Source organism: Triplophysa rosa, linkage group LG9, assembly GCF_024868665.1.
Source record: "Triplophysa rosa linkage group LG9, Trosa_1v2, whole genome shotgun sequence".
In the NCBI taxonomy this organism is placed as follows: Eukaryota; Metazoa; Chordata; class Actinopteri; order Cypriniformes; family Nemacheilidae; genus Triplophysa; species Triplophysa rosa.
In genome coordinates, this window is record NC_079898.1 from 15255542 (window position 1) to 15276363 (window position 20822).

At 38.9% G+C, this 20822-nt stretch overlaps 1 protein-coding gene across 1 annotated transcript in view; it reads left to right on the plus strand.

Moving 5' to 3' along the window:
• The first annotated feature begins 2313 nt into the window (after nucleotides 1–2313).
• sertad2b (SERTA domain containing 2b) overlaps nucleotides 2314–20822 on the plus strand; it is a 36316-nt gene continuing 17807 nt past the window's right edge. Inside the window, exon 1 of the mRNA XM_057341634.1 lies at nucleotides 2314–2588. The gene's annotated coding sequence lies outside the window, so the exon portion shown is untranslated. The remainder of the gene's footprint in view (nucleotides 2589–20822) is intronic.

Here is a 20822-nt window from a genome sequence, read left to right on the forward strand (position 1 = left end):
CACCGAGCTGCAGCACCCATCACAACCTTCTAAAAACAACTTAAAACATATTAACCAGTAACTATGTTTTTATATCTTTTAAATAAAAATGATTTCATGTTGTTCATTCTCTCCCCTTGTTTACTTCAGCTTTAATCCTCATTGTAACATGACCTGGTAAACTAGGCTATCAGTTCTGTTTAGTGTTTTGACAAAATGTTAGTTGTGATTTGGATAAAAGCATCTGCCAAATTAATGAAAGTGTAATATCCTGTAACTGTTAACTTAGTCATGCGGCTGCGATCCACTGGCAGGAAGGTTTGCTTTAGCCTGTTAAGTTTTAAACTGCTAAATACATATAAAAATACTAACAGCTACATTTTAACTGCTGCTAATATTATTAAACCACTATTTGCATACAGTTTATTTAGTTGTGCTAAATATGTTTAGTCTATGATATATAATAATTATATTTTTTATACATTTAGTGTTTCTCTCACCATAAATGCCTGCCTTTGAACGATGTTTATTAGTTATTGTAGTCAAGAAGGTGAATTTTCCAGGAGAAAGGGCATTCAGTAGGCTAAAATAATGAATGCAGATCATAGGGTGCGCAATATCCAGATTCAGCTCTGGTGCGTGGAATAAGGTAAAAACAAAAGTTTTGTAGACATTTTTGCGTTTGTACGGGCTATTGTGGCAACCTCTAACTGCACACATTAAGCTTGTACCTTTGGGTACCATAATAAATCTTAACTAGTCAGTCAAAACAGCACACTCGCAATACGACTGCCATTAGCTACGTATATAGTGGCTCACCGGAAGGCTAAACACAAACAGCTCAAAGATGGCGGCGCGCACATTAACAGCAAAAATTAGGAGGATAAGCATTCTTCCAAATATCTTTCTTTGTGTTCATCAGAACAAAGACATTTATTCAGATTTGGAACAACTCGAATTTTAGGGTGAAGTATCCCTTTAAAAGGGTCATATGGCACGAATACGTGTTTTTCTGTGTCTTTGGTGTGTTATAAGTTGCCCATACATGTATTAGACACGTAAAATTGCAAAAAATTAAAGTGTCGGAACAAAAGATGCATTCTATCTAAAAGTGAATGCTCACCCAGACCTGCCCGAAACGCCTCGTGTAACCACACCCCCACAAATCTACATCAGTTCGTGGTATGATTTGACTAGGACCACCAAAATGTACACGCAAGAAAGATGGGCGTACCTGTCAGTACAATCGGCAAAGAGGAGATACAAACATGCACGGTATGTGGAAAATACAGCGTTTTTTAACCTTAAATCGTGTATACACATTACATTACATCTAAAACAAACGATAATATTCGTTTCAGCCGTGTCATATCAACCCTTTAACAACAACGGGTGTGATTGTAAACTCACATACATCGATGATAAACGCTTTAGCTATTATGGTGCTTTTTTTAAGTCCCTCCTGTCAAAGAGAATTTAAACATTATACTATCCACATCCACTGCATACTGTCAAGTTGTTTTAGATGATGACCAGTCTGTCAGGACGAGCCTACCCTAAAAACCTAAAATCAGATGTCAGACTCTAAGATGAATGACTGTTTGCACTTATTCCATCAGACCATTCACCATCAGCTGAGTCACAAACACAAAAGTGCAGGCGGTGTGTTTTGTCCCATTTAGTCAAACACTAGAGTCAACACTCAATATTTCCTTGCTGGTGAATTCACAGAAAAACCAAGAAAACACTGCTAGAAAACATCTCTCTCTCTCTCTCTCTCTCTCTCTCTCTCTCTGCAAGGCCAGACCTTCTTTTTTAGTTAATGCCTATTTTCCGCAGTTGCAGGCTTTTTTGAACACTCCATTTCCTGTTATGACGTAGAGATTGAACTTGTAGCAAAAAAGATTGAGACAAGCTGTCGTTGGGCATCTTGCCAGAGCATGCTGCCTTTTCTCTGTTCCGCCACTTGGAGAACCAAGACGGTTTCATGTCATTTTACCTTCTCAAGAATTTACCGCTAATTCTTCAAGATTTGCAGCGACCCATTGGGTATTTCCTGCAAAAAATATGTTGCTATATTTCAAATAAGACTGTAATTTTGTGTCTGCACATCTTATGTAGATTTTGATCTGTCTATTGACTGAATTTTGAGCTCAGATTTTATGCTACGCTTACACTTTCCTTGAGCTTTGAAAATTAAACCAGACGAGAGATGTCAGGCTCTTTAAATAACATGTCGAACAGCAGCCCGTTCTACAATTCTATTGGTTGATTCTGCGAGAAGAGGGCGGGGCACACAGCGAGATTCAGTCTCGATTCACAGCACAAGCTATCATTTAAACCCATGTCTTGTGTTTGCGACGCGTAGTCACAGAAGACCACCTGCCTAGTAGTACTTTTGGGGATACTTAAAAGTCTGACTCACGTGTGCAACAGTTCACTTTTTTCTCAGGCTGATGAGGCACGGGACGGTCAAAACGTGCCATGTGAAATCATGTCGACAATCCGAGGCGTGCAACATGCACTGATACAATGTAACGCGTGCTAGAGTTCCGCCGAGCACTCAGTGATTTACACTTGATCAGGATCGCACAAGTCCTTCAAGAAGGGTGAGTGGACTCTCCTTTGAATTTTCAACAAAATCGCGATGTGGGTCAGATTGTAGATGGGTCATCGCTGCAGACGTGCATATATTGACCCTATTAACCTGTTTGCACATCTTGCTTCTGTAGCAGTTGTAATAATAACTGTAAACGCATGTCATAGGAAGCACTGAAATTCTTTGGATGCAAAACATGTTTTTTTCAAAGAGCAGAGCCACATGACATACTTATGATCGCTGTGTTGATAGTCGCCTGTAATTGACCAATGCATTTTTTTCTTTGGTTTTATAACTGTTCTCAGTGAGACGTGTCCGAGTGCGTATAGTAGCCTACAAATTCATGTTTTGTATACTGATACCTGCTGTATGAGTATCGGGGGGCTGACGAGTTTTCTGAATTCTTTATTTAGCTGCTTCTGGTTCAGAGTTTCAGAGTTTATGTTTCTAATTTCACATTATTTTCAAATGACTTTTGCTTAATTTGAATACAAATTCTTGCACATATATTCAACAATAATGGTCTGATTTATATTTGTAACGGCATTGGACACAGAAAAATGTTTTATGTTTGAATGTTTACATTTTTAAGTGAGTAGTATTGACAAAAAAAGTAGAGAAGTTGGAAAATCCTGACTTCAGCACCAGAAATGTCAGATACGCAAGTCCACTTGGGTTATCCATCGGTCCGGAATCAAGTGGTTAAAAGCGAGAGTTTGGCAGTGGTGGATTAGAGACGCATCAAATTTAGATGATAATCCAGATTAGGGAGTGTGCTGTATACAGTTCTCTGTTGGGTCAGAGAACTCAGAGTTCAGATTTGTCACCTCATTAGAGGTCACCGTTGACCAATTAAAACACTCCCCTCAGCCACCTTTAAAAACGGTAAAATCAGTTTTGCATGCAGATAAACTCCATTAAAAACTGCACAAGTTTTAAAGGAATGAATATGAATAAAAATGGTGGTTGCATAGGATTAGGTCTTCAGTAAGGACTGACGACCATTGCAATGAGTACATGGAAAATAAGTGCATCTCATCTGTATGCAAAATTCCTCTGTCATTCAGGGGTGTGACTGTAATTCTATTGCCTATTCTGTGTAAAACAATCTAGTAGTCCCTAACATAGATTTAGGCCCAAATTGAGTCTTTAAAAAGTTTCCCACTTAAATCCATAGCATGAGCATTTTTACATTTTCTGCCAGGCTATAATATTTTAATGTGCTGTAAACTATAAACCAATGTTACTGAATTGCTCAAATGCATTTGCATTAAATTCTGTGTAAATGAACTGCCAGAGCCTCAGGCACTGACCTGCTTTTCATTATAATGTGCAGGAAGCGCATTCACTGTATTGAACTCTGAAGCATCAGGCACACTGACTACCTGGAGTTTTTGAATGCTAAACCTCCAGAGAGATGTGTCAAGACTCCACTTAAGATGTAACCTGTGGCCTGTACCTAACAGGCTTGTTATGTTGCTGTCGCTATGGTGTGTGATGTAATTAATAATTTTTTTTATTCTGAAGTAACAGTTTACAAAAGGTTAGTTCATGCATTTTTCATCTTTTGTTATTTTACCACTTACAAACTAATAATGTAAAATCATTATTATTTACAAACAGGTTATTTTATTAAACGTATCACTGCTAGACACTGATGTTGTCATTCTTTTTTACAGTAATCATAATAATCTATATGAAAGTCATTTTAGCTGTTTATGCTTGTGAGATTACAATTAAAAGAAAAAGGTTGATATTGTATCAGTGTTTAACTCAAATGCTGCAGAAACAGTGGCAGTGGAGGCCCCAGCAGGTCAGAGAGCTTAGTAGAGATCGGGTGTCTGTCTCTGGAACAGCGGCAATGCCGGCTGTCTCTCCAACACGCACACACTCCGAGAGCGAGAGAGAGGCCTCTTTCTACAGCCAGTTGTACTGCAGCATTAATATTTCATACACCCACCTTTAAAGAAGGAGGAGGCCAGAGAGACAGAGCCGTAGAGGGGCCTTGGAAAAGCATAGCTCAGAGGGGATTCTCCATGGCTCAACAAACCATTCTCAGCATTTGCTTGAGAAAATGCTTCATCTCTTACACTTATTGAAGCTTAACTTTAGACACTTGTTCTTCACTTCATGATTCTCAAACTCAACTCTTCTGTGCATGTGGATTAAAGATAGCCGAAAATGTAATGTATTCATGCATTTTGATGTGGAAAATGTAATAGTTTCTTGTGATTTTAGAACATAAGATGAATAGTTAGCTAGAGTTTTTTTGAAGGTAGGTTGTGCAAAGTTAGCACATAATTCATAATTAACAATCATAATTCATAATAATTCATAATTAACATAATCACCTAAATGCAGCTTTAATGTTTTACTTCAAAGCGCTGTTGGAAGTCAACCTAATGTTAAAATTCCTGAAGTTTCATTTCCTCAACACTGTTTTTTTTTTCAATGGGTTTTTTTCAATGGGCTGTCTGCACTGTCATTCAGTGGTTCACGCAAGTGACATGACGTGTTGGGGTTCAGTTAATGTGCTGAAGGTGAGATGAGGACACGATCATCAGGGGGGAAATTGCATCAAATAATATTAAATGTGCTTTGTGGGCCCAAAATTTATCTCGGGAAAAATTCAGGAAAAACTTCACTTTCTCTCTGTTTTTCTGTCTGTCTATCTGGCATATCCTCAATGCAGCCTTTCTTTCCACTAGCACGAGAAACATTTGCAGCACTCGAATGTGGAACATGAGAAAGTCTTTCATTCTTCTCTTGTACAAAATATTCTTGCTTTGTTGGTAGATGTTTGAGTTTTCCTGGTAAACAGATTTTGGCAACTCAGACTTGATGATCAGTTTTGATTATACATCTCTTTAGGCTGACTAGAAGAGTTAGTGTGGCGTGTAAATGCATTTTTCAGTCTTTATATAAATCATGAGGCAAATACAGTAAATTTGTACTATTTTGGTTAAGATATAAATTGTCTTTGAAATGAAATTTGACGTGTAATATGTGAGAAAACTGCCAAGTGTCAGGGATACAGCAAGTTGTGTCATGTCAGGGGCAAGTTGAATGATATGTGATGGATTTACAATTTACATAATATTATGAACATTAAAAAATTCTAATTTCCAAAATCTTATTTTGACATGAAGGTCATTTTATGTGGCATAAAAAATACTCAAGCACAGGCGTCTTTGTAAAATGTGCCCTTTCTGAATCAGGGCTCTCAAGTCTCACGCATTGAGCGTGAGACACACGCATTTTAACCCGTTCACACGCCACACCTTGTATTTCTCACGCAGAGAAATTTCCAGGATAACGCCCACCAAGTTGCGCCGCTATTAGAAGAATCAAGTGAGTTCCCCATAGAGTTCAGAAGGCCCTGCCACGCACCAGCTAATCAAATAAAAAAATAGCTACCGAACAGCCAATCAGAAAATAGCATTGCTGTATCCGGCTAAGATTTAGATATTCCCGCAACAACAACGTTTAGGTTCTGATTCCAACGACACATTCTGTGATTCACAGGCTCGCTCAACACGACATTAATTCAGATGGATCATTATCACTATAAAGTGCCTTTTGGTGTCCTCATCAGAAACACTGAGCCATCGTGAACATAATGTAAAATAATGACATTTTGAGGCTTTATTAGAAATGTCCTAATATTTACACACATACAACTGCAATAAGAAGATTCTTAAAATGTGTTTTATCATTTTATACCATTTTCTTTGATTCGATGTATGTGATTTTGGCATGTCCCTCACACTGCTAAGCTAACTTCAGTGAGTGTAAAAAGTGGAAACACTGCACAAAATTAAAATATTTTTTGAATGTTCTTATTGTCCTCAACAATGTATTTACTAAAACAAATAATTTGGATAATTTATATTCTATTTTCATAATAATATTAAGCTTTTTGCATGCGTCCCTGTAATTGCTGTCTACCCTGTCATTTTGGGGTAAACGCCCCTTTAAGAAATTGTCTGGTGTCCTCAGTGACAGCCCCTCCCCCATTCTGCCTTTCCTCAGTGGAGAGGTTAAAACATCTGCAGCACACACAGTAAGTATCTGCACTCATTATTCCTAGTTTTCAAAATAATGTGTTTGTAGTTAAATGTTGTCAAGCTTCACATGTCCACATTATCATAGTGACATTTTAATTAACATAAAAACTTTAAAGTAATTGAATATCTTAAACAGTATACAGTCAGCTTTAACAGTGAATCCCTTTGCTAGCTGCAACTACAGCATGTGTTCATCCCTGCTAATTTCAGCAGCTATTCTGACACTTGTTTAGTATTAGTTCTGATTCAGAAGGAAAGAAAAAAGAAAGAAAAGGAAAGGAAAGAAAAAACTATTACCCAGCAAACACAGAACGTTCCACTAACGTTAGTTTTTGGTTCCCTTTTGGTTATTTTTTTGAGAACCAAAAAATAACGTTCTAAGAACGTTCTTTTCCGGTTTTATTTTTTGCAACCAGAAAATAACGTTCCCAGAACGTTGCAGGCTGGTTTTTTTTAAAATAACCAGAAAATAACGTTCTGGGAACCAAAAAACTAACGTTAGGGGAACGTTCTGGGAACCAAAAACTAACGTTAGGGGAACGTTCTGGGAACCAAAAATTGTTTGCTGGGTATACACATTCACATTGTGAAAACCTTTGGCCTAGGCTATTTTGTTATATTTTATGACAGACAATGTATAGTATTAAATATTACATTTGTCTGTTTCAAAGATGTCAGGGAAGAGGCAAATGAGCATTCTTTCATGCTTCGCTCTAAAGGATCAGCTCCCTAAAAGAGTGGCCAGGTCAGAGAAGGAGACTGTGGAGAAGACACTAGATGAGGCAGTGGAGGAGACAGCTAGGGTGTCAGTAGAGGATGAGTCCATGGAAGAGATTGTGGAGGACACCATAGAGGAGACAGTGGAGAACCCACTGGAAACAGGGAGAATTAAGAGCAAAGAGAGGATTAAGTAGAGCAGCCACCTATAGGTGTTTCTTTAAGAAGGAGTGGTCAACCCGATGGCCATACATCACAATGGGAACCACCAGCTCCTTCTACTGGTGCTCAGTCTGTAGACAAGAGAACTCCTGTGCCCATCAAGGCGTGAGGGACATAAGAAGGCATGTTGGCAGCCAGTTTGGGAGGCTTTCTAAAATAGCTGCATTAGTGTTAGTGCTCCCTCATTCAAATGCAGACGCTGAGAGGGTTTTCTCCATGGTTGGACTAAATAAAACCAAAACCAGGAACAGCTTGGCACTGGATGGAACTCTGTCATCCATCATGACAGTGAAAATGGCTGGCCTGGAACCACGGTGTTTCAAGTGGGAGCCACCAACCCCTGTACTGAAGGCCTCAAAACATACTACCAACACCTACAATAAACAACACTAACCATTATCTCTCTCTCACACGCACGCACGCACGCACGCACGCACGCACACACACACACACACACAAACCTGCAATAAGAAATGATGAATTAAATAAATATTTTTTTATTTGTACAAATTTATGTGTCACATTTTTCAGATCAGACCCCCGTCCCCACCCAAACCCCCGCCTCCGCCAAAATCTCACTCTGAACTCAGTTCAAAACTTGAGAGCCCTGCTGAATATATGGTCACCTGACATAAATTATGCACAGTTTGCTAGATAAGGCAAGCAATACCTCTTACCCCACTAATTTAAAACCATTCTCACAGTATTGTATTTTTAATAAATTTTTATTATATAGTTTCGTTATGAAAAGAAGCAGGACAGACATTACAGTCCTGTACGCTGCCTCATCTCTTTGTACATGAGAGGTATGCATCATTGTTTCTTCTTAATCAAAATGCTTCTTTTCGAGCCTTATTATGCTGTGAGTTGTTGGTATTAAATAATAGATGAGGAGAATTCAGGGGTGTGTCCGTCTCAGGATGTTATCAGAGAGGCAGTCTAGTACAGTAGGAGAGATCAGAGCCCTGACCACACACATCTGCACAATGGCTCGCACAGGACCGCTGGGTCTGAATCGGCAAGCATTACCACCGTTTATTATGCTCTGCCACCAATACCAGACATGTTTTGCTGTGCTGTTTAAGTTCCAATTTATTCCATTGTTTCTTAAGGTGTCATTACATCTCACACATTGCACCTTATCAGGTTATCACAATAATAAACCCGTAGTGAATTCACACTCGCGCCCGTGTCTGTGGTCAGTGATTGTGTTTATACCAGCAGGATCATTACCAGCTGATTAACTGCTGTGGGCTCATTGTGCAATGTGCACCATGTGTTCAAATCTGAACCCCATGTTGCATTCAGAGACGCAGAACCAGCGCTGGTTTGGTGCCCCGTGGTACCACAGAGGCTTCAGAAGAGCACTAAGTTTCATTCTCATATGCCCTGAACTGTCGTCCAACCTCCTCCTTATGTCTGTGAAGTGCAGTGAAGTCGACTCGACTCTTATTATAAAACTGTCTATTATCACGCGGCATTGAGCCAACTTCTCTTCTCCCAGCACCAGAAGCTGTATATAATCTCTCTCAGAGCTGTAAATTAACCCCGAAACAAAGAAGCGGACTTGTTGAAACAAGTTTTTCCTCTAAGCACTGGTCTTTCCAAACATGCCTTGACTGAATTGTTGGTCTGTTTTTTTTATTTGATATACAGTCAAGGTTTACAGCAGAACTGCTAGCGCAAACTGATGTCTAGCGAGAAATCCCTGGGAAGAGGGAAACGTATTTTTATCTGTCACTGTGTGTGGTCAGTGTTTAGGTGTGAACCAGCAGGGACGACTTGCACTAATAGCAGCTAGTTGTCTCTGAGACGAGCCATTCCGACGCCTTCCTTGTTTCATCAGACAGATGCTCGATATGTAATCTGACTTCGTGTAGTGTTAGGGTCAGAATCGTGGCTGCCATTTGAGATTCACACCCCCTGTTTGTGGCGATCGGGTGGGTTGTAGGCCTGATGTTTGTAGGACAGAGCTGCTCCCTGTTGTCTGTTTTGAAATCGAGCACCTTAAATCTCTGTTAAAAGACTTGTATTGTATTCCTGTTTCATGCAGGTCATGCTAGCCAACATAAATAAGTCAGACAGTGTCCTGCTGAAGTTCAACATGCGCTCTATTGAGAAAGAGCCGTCGAGCCTCCTCTTATGTCTGTCTGTTACTTTTTTCCTCTTACTGTATTGTGTCTGCCCCTTTCAGTCCATGTATCTTGCCTGGCTAGCTGTATGCCGGCAACAAACATTAAAAATGCTTTCAGTGTTTCGACCCAATGTTATATTTACCATGTCAGCTAAAATAATGTATCGTAATGATGAAAGAAGTTGTGTACACACCGTGACAAGAGAATCTTACACTTTTTAGAAAAATACAAAGTTATCTGTTAACCTGCACTTCTTCACATAAAATCAAACTTAATGTAAATATCTTTGAGTGTGTGTGTGCGTGTAAACAGTCCTGTTACGGAGGATGAGAATATCAGTGATGGACACTATTTTTTCCCACTATTACTTCATTTTTATTACACAAATATTCTGTCAATGTTTTTTTTTTGTCGTTAACATCTAGTTCATAACATATATACTGTATAACATATAGTTCACTCAGACAAATCAGGACACGTTACAGGAATGAGAATTTCAGCAGAAAAAGCAGTAAAATACATAAATAATTTTGTTTATTATGATTATTTTTGTGTTACCGAATTATGTTTTATAACCTAAATCTTACTGCCATGATGTTTCAGTGGTTTTGTGAGAATGACCCATTTGAACAATACAGGACCAAATGGATTTATTATCTCCCAGTTTTAGTATTTGTTTTGTAAATTTTATGTTTGTCTAAACAATAAATGAACGTAAACGCTTTACCCTCTGGATGGTTGCACTTTACTTGGTTGTCAAATTACTTGAATATGCTTTTCCCACTGAAAAGTGAAACGATCTGGGACTGTGTTGTTTACAGGGCTGGAAAGGTTACTTTTAAAATGTATTTCACTACAGATTACAAAATACATGCTTTAAAAAGTAATTTCGTATTTCGTTAGATTACACAAGTTCTGTAACTTAATCTAAATACTTTGGAATACTTTGGAATACTGATAAGGTAAATAACACAAAGGGATCACCAAACAGAGGACTTGGTTTTCCTCTGCATTTTATTTTAAACAACATTAGTTTTCCACAATATATCTTAAAGCAAAAAAGCACACAATCTTAGAAAAAAGAAAAGGAAAAATGCTGATGCTCAAAAAGGCAGCACAATGCATTAAGAGCTGGGGTGTGTAAACTTTTTTGAATTGGAGGCAAAATGTACTTATTTTGTCTTCTGGGAAACATGTGGTTATACATGCTTAATGTGAAGGGCAGAACTACATGAAAAAAATATGATCTATAAACAAATTAAAAAATCTTTACACATCACCCTGTTTAAACATTTTCACCCCCTTCTCTGAATGCATTGTGTTTCATGGAAACTTGTTTCCGTCACTAAATAAAAAAATTAATTTTGTTTTTTCCAAATTGCGAGATTTAAACTCGCAGTTGCAAGTTATGAAATCAGAATCGCATGAAAAACTCACAATTGCGAGATCTTGCAATTTTGACATTTGTATAGTAAGTTTATTTCATGCAATTCTAACTTTCTAACTTTATAACAATTCAGAGTTTTTTTCTCAAGCTCGCAATTCTGAGAAAAAAGTCAGTGTTTTTTCTCTCATTGGACTGACAGATGCAATTGTGAGTGTATATCGCTCACAATTCTAAGAAAATAAATCAGATTTATGAGTTATAAACTCGCAATTGTGAGGAAAAAGTCAGAACTGTGAGATAAAAGAACTCTGAGATAAAAAGTCGCAATTACCTAAACAAATTACTTAAACAAGAGACTCGCAAAACATGAAAACAGTCGTTAGTCATTCAGGTAACCACAGACATTAAAGATTCAAGGGTCAGAGAATCACCGATTGCGGTTTACATTAATTGCCCGTTACAGTTAATATAAAGTTTAAATGAAATAAATGCCATTGAAATTCCAAGTAATCACTTTGGTAATCTAAAATACTTTTCGTATAACTGTAATTTGATTACCACCATTTAAAAAGTAACTGTAATGAAATACAGTTACTCAAATTTTGTATTTTAAATACGTAACTAAGTTACATGTATTTCGTTACTCCCCAGCCCTGGTTGTTTACTTCATTCTCTTTTCACCAAGCGAGACACTGAGAACATCATAACTTGGTATGAAAATAGCCTGATATGCCACATCCCCCTTAGTTATTTGTCCCACACAGCCGAACAAAAGTTGTCTACTGTTTCTACTACTGTTCTGGCTTGACTCTTAATCACTTTAACTGCAGAATATATATTTTGCCAAGTAAATGTGGACAAAGGACTTGGTGTTTGTGTGTAAGGACGGTGGGTGGGAGGGGTGAGGGTATGAGGACAGAAGGGGCGTGCATGTGTGTGTGTGTGCAGGGGCAGAGAGAACGGTTTGTAATGTGGTAGTGCCGCTGTAGAGGATGGGAGGAGATGGAAAGGGTTGGAGGGGAGGGATGTGCTTTTGTTTTGTTCTCTGTTGCTGAGCAATGGGGACTGAAGCATTGGGAACAGCTGTGATGGCCAAAGCTTTTCTCTTTCAATCTGCTGGAGAAGCCCCGAGGCATATACACAGATACAGCAGCTTTATGTGTGTGTTGAGGGAGAGGGATATGTGTGGATGTAAGGGAAGCAAAGGAGACCTAAAGTAACTGAAAGAGACATTAGTGCGTCTGTGATGGTCAAGTATTAGCTGTGTAAGTGTTAGCTATTAGTACAAAGAAAAAGGGACTGCTGAGGCATATTAGTTTAAATGGCTTTGTTTTGAAGAGAATGCTGGGAAATACATGAGAGTGAAGAGAAGAACACAAAATAAGAATTGCAAGTAAAGGGGTCATATCATAAGAACTTTCAGAAAGAAATATTGCCTCCTTAATTTGACTTAAAAGCATTTTTAACTTTGTATTAAGGCGTTTATTTAAATTTTGTGTCCACCAATCTTTGTTCACCTGACATTCTCTTTTGGAGGATACGTGTCGAACACTCGACTAGAGGTTGAAGTTTATGAAACTTTTTTGGTAGATGAACTTCACCAGAAGCTCACTTGCAGTTGCAACCCATTTGAGTCTGAATAACATTAAAGCACAAAAGTATGAATTCTGTATGATGTTCTGTGTGACTTAGTTACTGAAGTGGCAAACTGTCTAAAGTCTCTGTAGGGCAGGGATCTCCAACGCTGCTCCTGGTGAGCACCGTCCTGCAAACTGCTAGCCAACCCTAGCTGTTTCAACACACCTGTAATCTGTAATTATCAAACAGCCCTGAACACCTTAGCTGCGTAACTCTACTGTTATGCAATACAAAAATAAATTTTAATTTGGTCAACTATGTGAAGATGTGCTCTTGATCCATGGTCGCATCGGCCTCATCTAGCTTTTTTTCCTATGTGGTGCAGCAGTAAACATTCCTGAGGTAAATAACATAACATTATAAAAAATAACTGCTGCCGCTTACCACTTTTACATTATGATAATAGCAAAATGGATCAATCCTTACATGCATATGAAAACTATATTGCACAATAAAATATAAATACATTAAATAAATACTTTCATCATCTCGAGTGTGTAGCCTACATAATAACAATGCTACAAAAAGTAAAATAACATTTACATGAAGCAAACCACAGTATTTAATATAATTAACAATAATTAAATAAACTTTCACAATGTACAAAAGTCATACATAAACTCGTCCGATGACGTCCAACTCGTGACGCGGCGCACAATGGCAGTGATGTATCGATGTTCCCTGATTCCCTACACCGGTCGCAGTGCCCTTCGAACTGAACATGTTCACTCCCTTCGGATTGGAATCTCACTTAAGATGGAGGAACACCATGTGAAGTCGACTTCGCAGTCCACTTATGGCCAAATGGAACGCACCTCTTGATTAGATGGTCCAGGTGTGTTTGATTGGGGTTGGAGCTGAAATCTTCTGGAAGGTAGCTCACCAGGAGCAGGGTTGGAGACCCCTGCTGAAGTTGTCTTCCTCCATCTATAAACTGTGCTCATTGGCCGACTTTAGATTTGCATCCCAGCACAAAAATCATTCCCATGTGCCACTCAAACAACCGCACTGACACAGCTAAACAATGTGCCCAGAATGGTTGGGCTCAGGGGATATGAGGTTTCAAAAGTGGGGCGTCTGTATTACAAATATATAATTATCGTGTCATTTAGTCTGTTTTACAGTACATAAATGGGGTCGTGAAATTTTAATTTTGGCTTGTATTTATACTCATACGACAATATTTTCATTGTGATCAGTAAGTGATGCTAGTATTAATGTTACAGTTGCTTGTAACCAAAGTGACAATTTGACAGTGGCTTTGGTACGGGGCCATCCAATAATTTCATTACCCACAATCCAAAGCACTCTGGCGCATTTTATATGTCTGTGTCTGATGTTCTTATTGTCATCTGTGGCTCCTGGATTCACAACAATTCGCACAGAGAGAAGACAAACTTTGTAGTGTGTTCACCGAGTAAACAGCACCTAAAATAGCTTAAAAAGTGGACCACAAAATTCCAAAAATAAATCGGAAAAAAGAGAACCATGGAAATTGGTATTTAAGGCATTCTTTAAAAGCCCACAATTTTGAAAACATGAGGCATGTTGTACAAGGAGGTGCTGGCTTTCAGAAGCCTTAAATACCAAAATGATTGCTTTTGGTACGAGTTTGTCACGGGTGTGTGGCAGGAAAGAAGAACCCAAGCGCAGGCAGAAGTGAAGGGGTTAAACAAGATATATTTATTACAAAAAACACGCAAAACAAAAACCCACGAGGGGGTGTAAACAAGATAAGAAAATAATAATATAATAATAACTTACTTAGACAGGACTGGGTTCTTGAAACAGAAAAACAGGATCACAGGAACACTGACAAGCACGATACACATACACGTATGTAATACACGGGCACAGGACAAAGAAACAAGAGGGTATATATAGGTAAGACAAACGAGGGATAACGACATGGGGCAGGTGTGGTTAATCAAACACTCAGGGAAAGATCACAAGGAAACGAGAGGAGCGGGGACAATGACGAGACACTGGAGAGAACGTATATTATTGTCAAAAGGACAATAATATGTTTCTCTCCACAAATAACCAAAGGCTTTGTCATGGCTCAGCTACAGGACCAAGAAAAACATGACTAAATGAAGCAGAGCCATGACAGAGTTGTTCTTTTTTTTCATTTGAAACCTGCTGTTTATCTGAGAGGTTGAAGCTATAGCAGAAGACAGGCAAAGACTGCTGGTAACATATATTCATATTTCTTCATATTCCAAATTCTTATTTAAAGGCAGCGGCGGCTGGCCAATAGAGGGCGCCGCCCTCCCTGAACTACACACACAAAATTATAATTATATAATTTTTTAAAATGTATATTTGCATAATATAATGTTATAGATAATCATCTGTGGAAAATATATGTTTTCATCATCACTCTCTGCCTGTCTGCACGTCTCAATTTCAGCGGGTGAAATTTTCAGGGGTGATCGAGAAATTGCCCACAGGAGGTGGGTCTTTGTAGAATTTAGTCAAATCCTGATTCAAGATATACATATATTTAAGACACGACATAAAATTGACCCAATCAGCGTCCATAAATCTTATCTGAAATGGGCGATTTTTCTGTCGCCCCAAACTGCTAAAATCAGGCTGGTCTGTAGTGGCGCAATTTCCAATTGTGTGACAATGGCGGGCTCAGGTAATTCCGGACACGAACCTAACTCTGTAAAATCTCTACTCCAATGTACATTTGAGAAGAGAACTTTGGCAGAAAAACTGAAGGTAAAGGAGCTGGGTCCAGATCAGCCTGACCTCTTAATCAGACAGCAGACAAGCGAAAAAGGGAAGAAGTACACGTGAAGCTTCTCTTCCCGTTGGTACACTAAAAAGGCCTGGCTATGTGGGTGCGTTTCTGCTAATGCCTTATTTTGCTTTCCGTGCCTGTTGTTTAAAGCAACTGGGACAGATCCAGCATGGACAGTTACGGGAGTGAGGGATATGAAGCACCTGATTGGTTTTCTTGTACATGGTTATCCTCAGATTTGTATCAGTCATGGAAGTGTCCAAAATTTAACTGAGACTGGTAAATTAACTGAATAAACAGGTAACTAGATGTTCTTTAACTTTGTTGCTTGCTGAAATTGTTTGCTGTGCCACAGCCCCACCTCAAAAAATATCACCAGCCACCACTGTTTAAAGGGATAGTTCAACCAAAAATAAAGATTCTGTCATCATTTACTCAACTTCGAATTGCTCCAGTTCTGTATAAATTTCTTTGTTCTGATGAACACAGAGAAAGATCTTTGGAAGAATGCTTATAACCAAACAGTTTTTGGACCCCATTGACTACCATAGTAGGAAGAATTGCTTTATCATTTTTTTTGTTTGTTTTGTTGAACACAAAAGAAAATATTTTGAAGGGCTGTGCAAAAATATTGATACATGTAATGTTTTTTTAAATCATGTCATATACTGTACATACGGCCAAAAGTAAAGTGGAAGCGAGCATGGCGAAAAATATAAGAACGCTTCGAGCTCTCAGAGCTGATGTGTGGGTGTGCTTTGGTTTTCAAAATAAGTAATGGAGTAATGAGTTATATAAAATAATGCTGTTTGTAGGCTTCGCAAGTCATGACACAAGTCACTAGGATACTGCAGTGCATTAGACAAAAAGTTTATTAAGAAAAGTATTTTTATTGTGCTTTCATGGATGTGACACCAGCACATTTACAGCACGGATGAACCAGGGGTTTTAAACTGCCAATGTTCATTTTTTTAACTGTAATGCACCACAACAGCCTTGCGTGACCCACCTTATTCCCCTGTGGTACCCACTTGAGGGGCGCAATCCACAGTTTGAGAACCCAAACCTCTGATCTAAAGGTCCATGCATCGCACATCATGGCCACTCTGCAGAGGTAAGGGATGTTTTTACACTTATCCTTACAGAAAATGGTGCACAGCATGTTGTATTTCTAGCTCTACTTTTTACATTTTCTATTTAAAGTATTACAATATATCGCAAATGTGTATCGTATCGAAATACATAGCAATATATTGTATCGTGACATCTATCGTGATATGTATCGTATCGGGAGGCACGTGCCAATACACAGCCATATTTTGAAGAACGTATGACAGAAAACAGTTCTAGGGCACTTTTGACTACCATTGTAATTTTTCCTACTATGGTAGTCAATGGGGTCCAAGAACTGTTTGGTTACAAGCATTCGTCCAAATATCTTTCTCTGTGTTCAACCAAACAAAGAATTGAGGAATATCTGTGTTTAGTGCTCACAGGGAAAATGTTTTCTACATTTGTAGACGGGGCAATGTCCGCGCACTGGAATGTTTATTGAATTAGTCAGCTTGAGAAAGAAAAGGCAAGTCACGATAGGGGAGTGTTTGCCATCAAGTGTGACCAGTGTAAAAACTACCTGATTTTTAGAATCACTGTCTCTTCCAACATGGGTTTGGTACAGTCGCGTGCTATGAATAGCACAATAGGAATGCAACTATTTGTCATTAAGTGCCTAGACAGACACCAGAAAGTCTTGCCTGGGTTTCTCTGCTCTCCCATGTAATTATACTTTTGAATACATCATTTACTGACATTTTGACAAATTACTTGCATGCTCACATGACTATAAATATTAGTATTAAAACCAATGGCCACATTTGTCCAGCTGGTTTTATCTTTAATTTGAGCCTCTTTTACTTTATAGTCATTATGGAATGTTTGCTTTATTCCCTTTCAGCTGAAAATGTCTTATCAGCTTAGAGCATTTTATTGCGAATAGTCTGTGATAATGCTTTATGCTTGCTTCTTTCACAGTTCTTTACTGTAAGACCTTTCCTCTCCTTTGTGTCCACTCGAAAATGTTGCTCCCAATAAACACATCTTTAGTTTTTTGAAGTTCTCCAGTCGCAGCCAGAGGAGTCACGAAATGAAAGAGAAAAACAGCATGATGTATGGTGTCCTGTCACATATGGAGTCCGCTTCCAAAACCACAACCATCGCTGCATTGGTTCTGCTCCAGCTGGGGTGTGTAAGTGTTTTTATGCGAGCGTTTATGCGTGCGTGTAATCTTACAAATGTCTGGAGGAGGGTCGAAAAAACCCTGTGTTATATCAATATTGTTCTGCATAATCACCATGGAAATGGGATGAAACACCAGTGTGTGTGTAGACAAATGGCATTTTCCAAACAGAAGTGAGCATCCCTATGCCCTACTCCCTTCGAAGGGCTGAGCCCTTGAAGTTAACTCTTTGAAGGGTGTAGGGCATTACTGGAACTCCCATCACAAAGGGAATGACTGGCCAAATGCTAGCTTGACAATGCCGCACATGCACTCTTGAATCCAGTGCTCGTATGTTGAAAATAAACAACATTTTTAATACTTCTTGTTAAATATTGTGTAATTGTCTTATTTCACTTAGTTTTTTTCACTCCACTTGGTATAATAAAGGGAATATATGATGAAGGAAACCTATAAACAAGTAGCTATTTTTAAACATATTAAACATACTTTCCTATAAACTAAATTATATTTTTACTATATTTTAACTATGTTAAATCATATGTATCACTGACAAAAATAATATAAAACAAATACAAACTAAATGATCAAAATCCCGCATCATATTTGCTTCAAAATGCGTTGCGAGAACTCATAATCCAAGATCACGTGATCACAAACGGAACTCACTTCCTTGAACTGACCATGGCATTTGCCCTTAGCGACGGGATTCAGGTGTTCACTTTCGTTTGGAACGCCCCTACAAATGGCGTCCCCTTCGCGAAGGGCCCTTCAAGGGCGCATAAATGCCGTTTGGAAAATGCCCAAAGTTCAGCTCTCACTGACTTAAAGCACAGTGTGCCTTATAGACCGTTTCATCGGACGCGCGCGCACCTGACCCCCAGTTAACTTCCGGTTTGTGTTTGGCTATAAAGAGTATGCATTGACGTTACTTTCCCACGTTAACATGTCGGGACACGCTCCCCTGGGTGGCAAAACACCCAGCAAAATGGCTGAGGAGAATAGGAGAAACGGACTAAAACACGCAATTATTTGCTGAACTTATGTAACCGGTCCCACTTGCACGGCTCTGCACGGGCCTCGAACCTGACACAGTCCGGATGGGAGACGGGCGCTCTAACGAGGAGGCTAAAGACCGCAGTCTCTAGCGTCTGTCGCTAGAGCGTCTGTTGGTCGGGGAATGAGGTTTACACACTGCACAGCTCTTCACTAGCTGGCCTCCGTTACACTTACAAGCAGCTGGACTCGACGGTGATCCTTACGGCTTCGCTACGAATTACAAAGGAATCAGGTGTTCATGGACACTGAAATGTTGAGCGGAATTGCATTTCCTGATATTGTAAGCAGTCATTTTGCTGAGTGTTTGCCATAAAATGACGACACGTCCATACCCTCTATTGACTAATAATATAATTATATGTTATTTAATTTATGTTAATATTAATTTGTATTATTATTTTACTGTATAATTATTGTATTAAATAAACGATTTGTTGAATTTTGTTGTATGTTCATTTTATTAAATGTTGAATGGGTCCTGCAGTTCGATCGCATTTAAAGAAACCGTATGGTACAATGACATCTAGCGGTTGAGCTTGGTGTCGCAGTCTAAATTCAAAATATTGGAGAGACAAGTTCAGCCAAGTAACGGTTCTTCTCGGTTTCTTTTGATTGTTATGAGAAATAATCTACAGGCGCTCTATTGTTTGTTAATGTGTACCGGAAGTTCAGTTGGGGGGTCTCAAAAGTGCGCATGCGTTGTAAGGTTTGTTTATGTTGTTAAGATGAAACCGTCTATAGCACAACATGTTGTTCTTTGCTTTAATACACGACTTTAGGGACAACAGTGATGACGAATAATCCTTAATTTATCTGATGTTTCCTGTGCAATTGGTTATGAATGCATCATATTTTCTGTTTATTTCAAAATAACTGTTATTAACAAAATGACAGTATTTCTGAATTCCCCTTGTTGATCATGTTAAGATGATCCTTGTAATTAAATATCCGTTTCTTCCTTTGCAGAACTGCCTACTTCTTGCAAGGCACTCTCGTATCCCTCATATACCCACACATGTACTCGGTTCTGCCCACTTTTTCCTCTTTCTGAAATGCTGCAGTCATACATGACTCAGGATTTGTAGCATTGCTCAGCAAATGTATGCGCTAGGAAGAGGTGAGTCGTGGCGGTCTGATGTGATTAAAATGGAGGTGGGTTTCTATAACTCAGCAAGAGGGAAGCTGGATTCACATTAAAAGGGGGAGAATCGTGTCACGCATGCCTTACAGCCTGGTACGTGGTGCATCTCAGACACGGGCCGACCAAATAATAAATAAATAAAGAACAAAAGAGGATCATATTTCAAACTGGCTTTAACTCCTCGCCTACCCTGGCCGCTCAGGTCTTTTACTGAATGAACAAAAACAATAATTTAATCGCTTCTTCTATTTATAATCACCGCATTAGTTTAATGACACAGGTTTTAGCAAATTTATTGACCAAAGAGAAAGCAATACATAATGTTCACACTGTACTTAATATTATATTGCCGACATATTAATTGATTACTAATAGATATAGTGAATATTCAATATATGGCCCAGGTCTGGTCCCTTATCTAATCTGCCATTTATCAATGGCCGTGATCATCAATTATGATGTTCGAATGAAAAAGCCCCCTTGCAGAAGTGTGTCTGCATGGCTAATGAGACAAATTAGATAATGAGGTAGACAGGCGTGCCAAGGGCTCTCAATGGACTGTCGAGGAGGAGTGGAGTGGAGTGGCCTGTTGTGTAGAGGAGGGGTGGGTTTAGCGATGTTTCTGTTGGCACTAGAAATCCATGTGTATGTGTCAGAGGCTTGTAATTAACATCACTGCGATCGAGCGCCTCTTTTGTTTGCGTGACTGTGTGTAATAGAGCAGCGTGCTTTCACAGCACTTCTGCTAATATCCACACCAAATATCTGTCATCATATCATGGAGCAGGGCGCTTGAATATTTTCATTTGCAGTCAGCCTTGACCTCTTGATTTGCTGCCTTTTGATATAATAGTCAGTTATTATATCAAATAGTGAAAAAAAGATTGTGT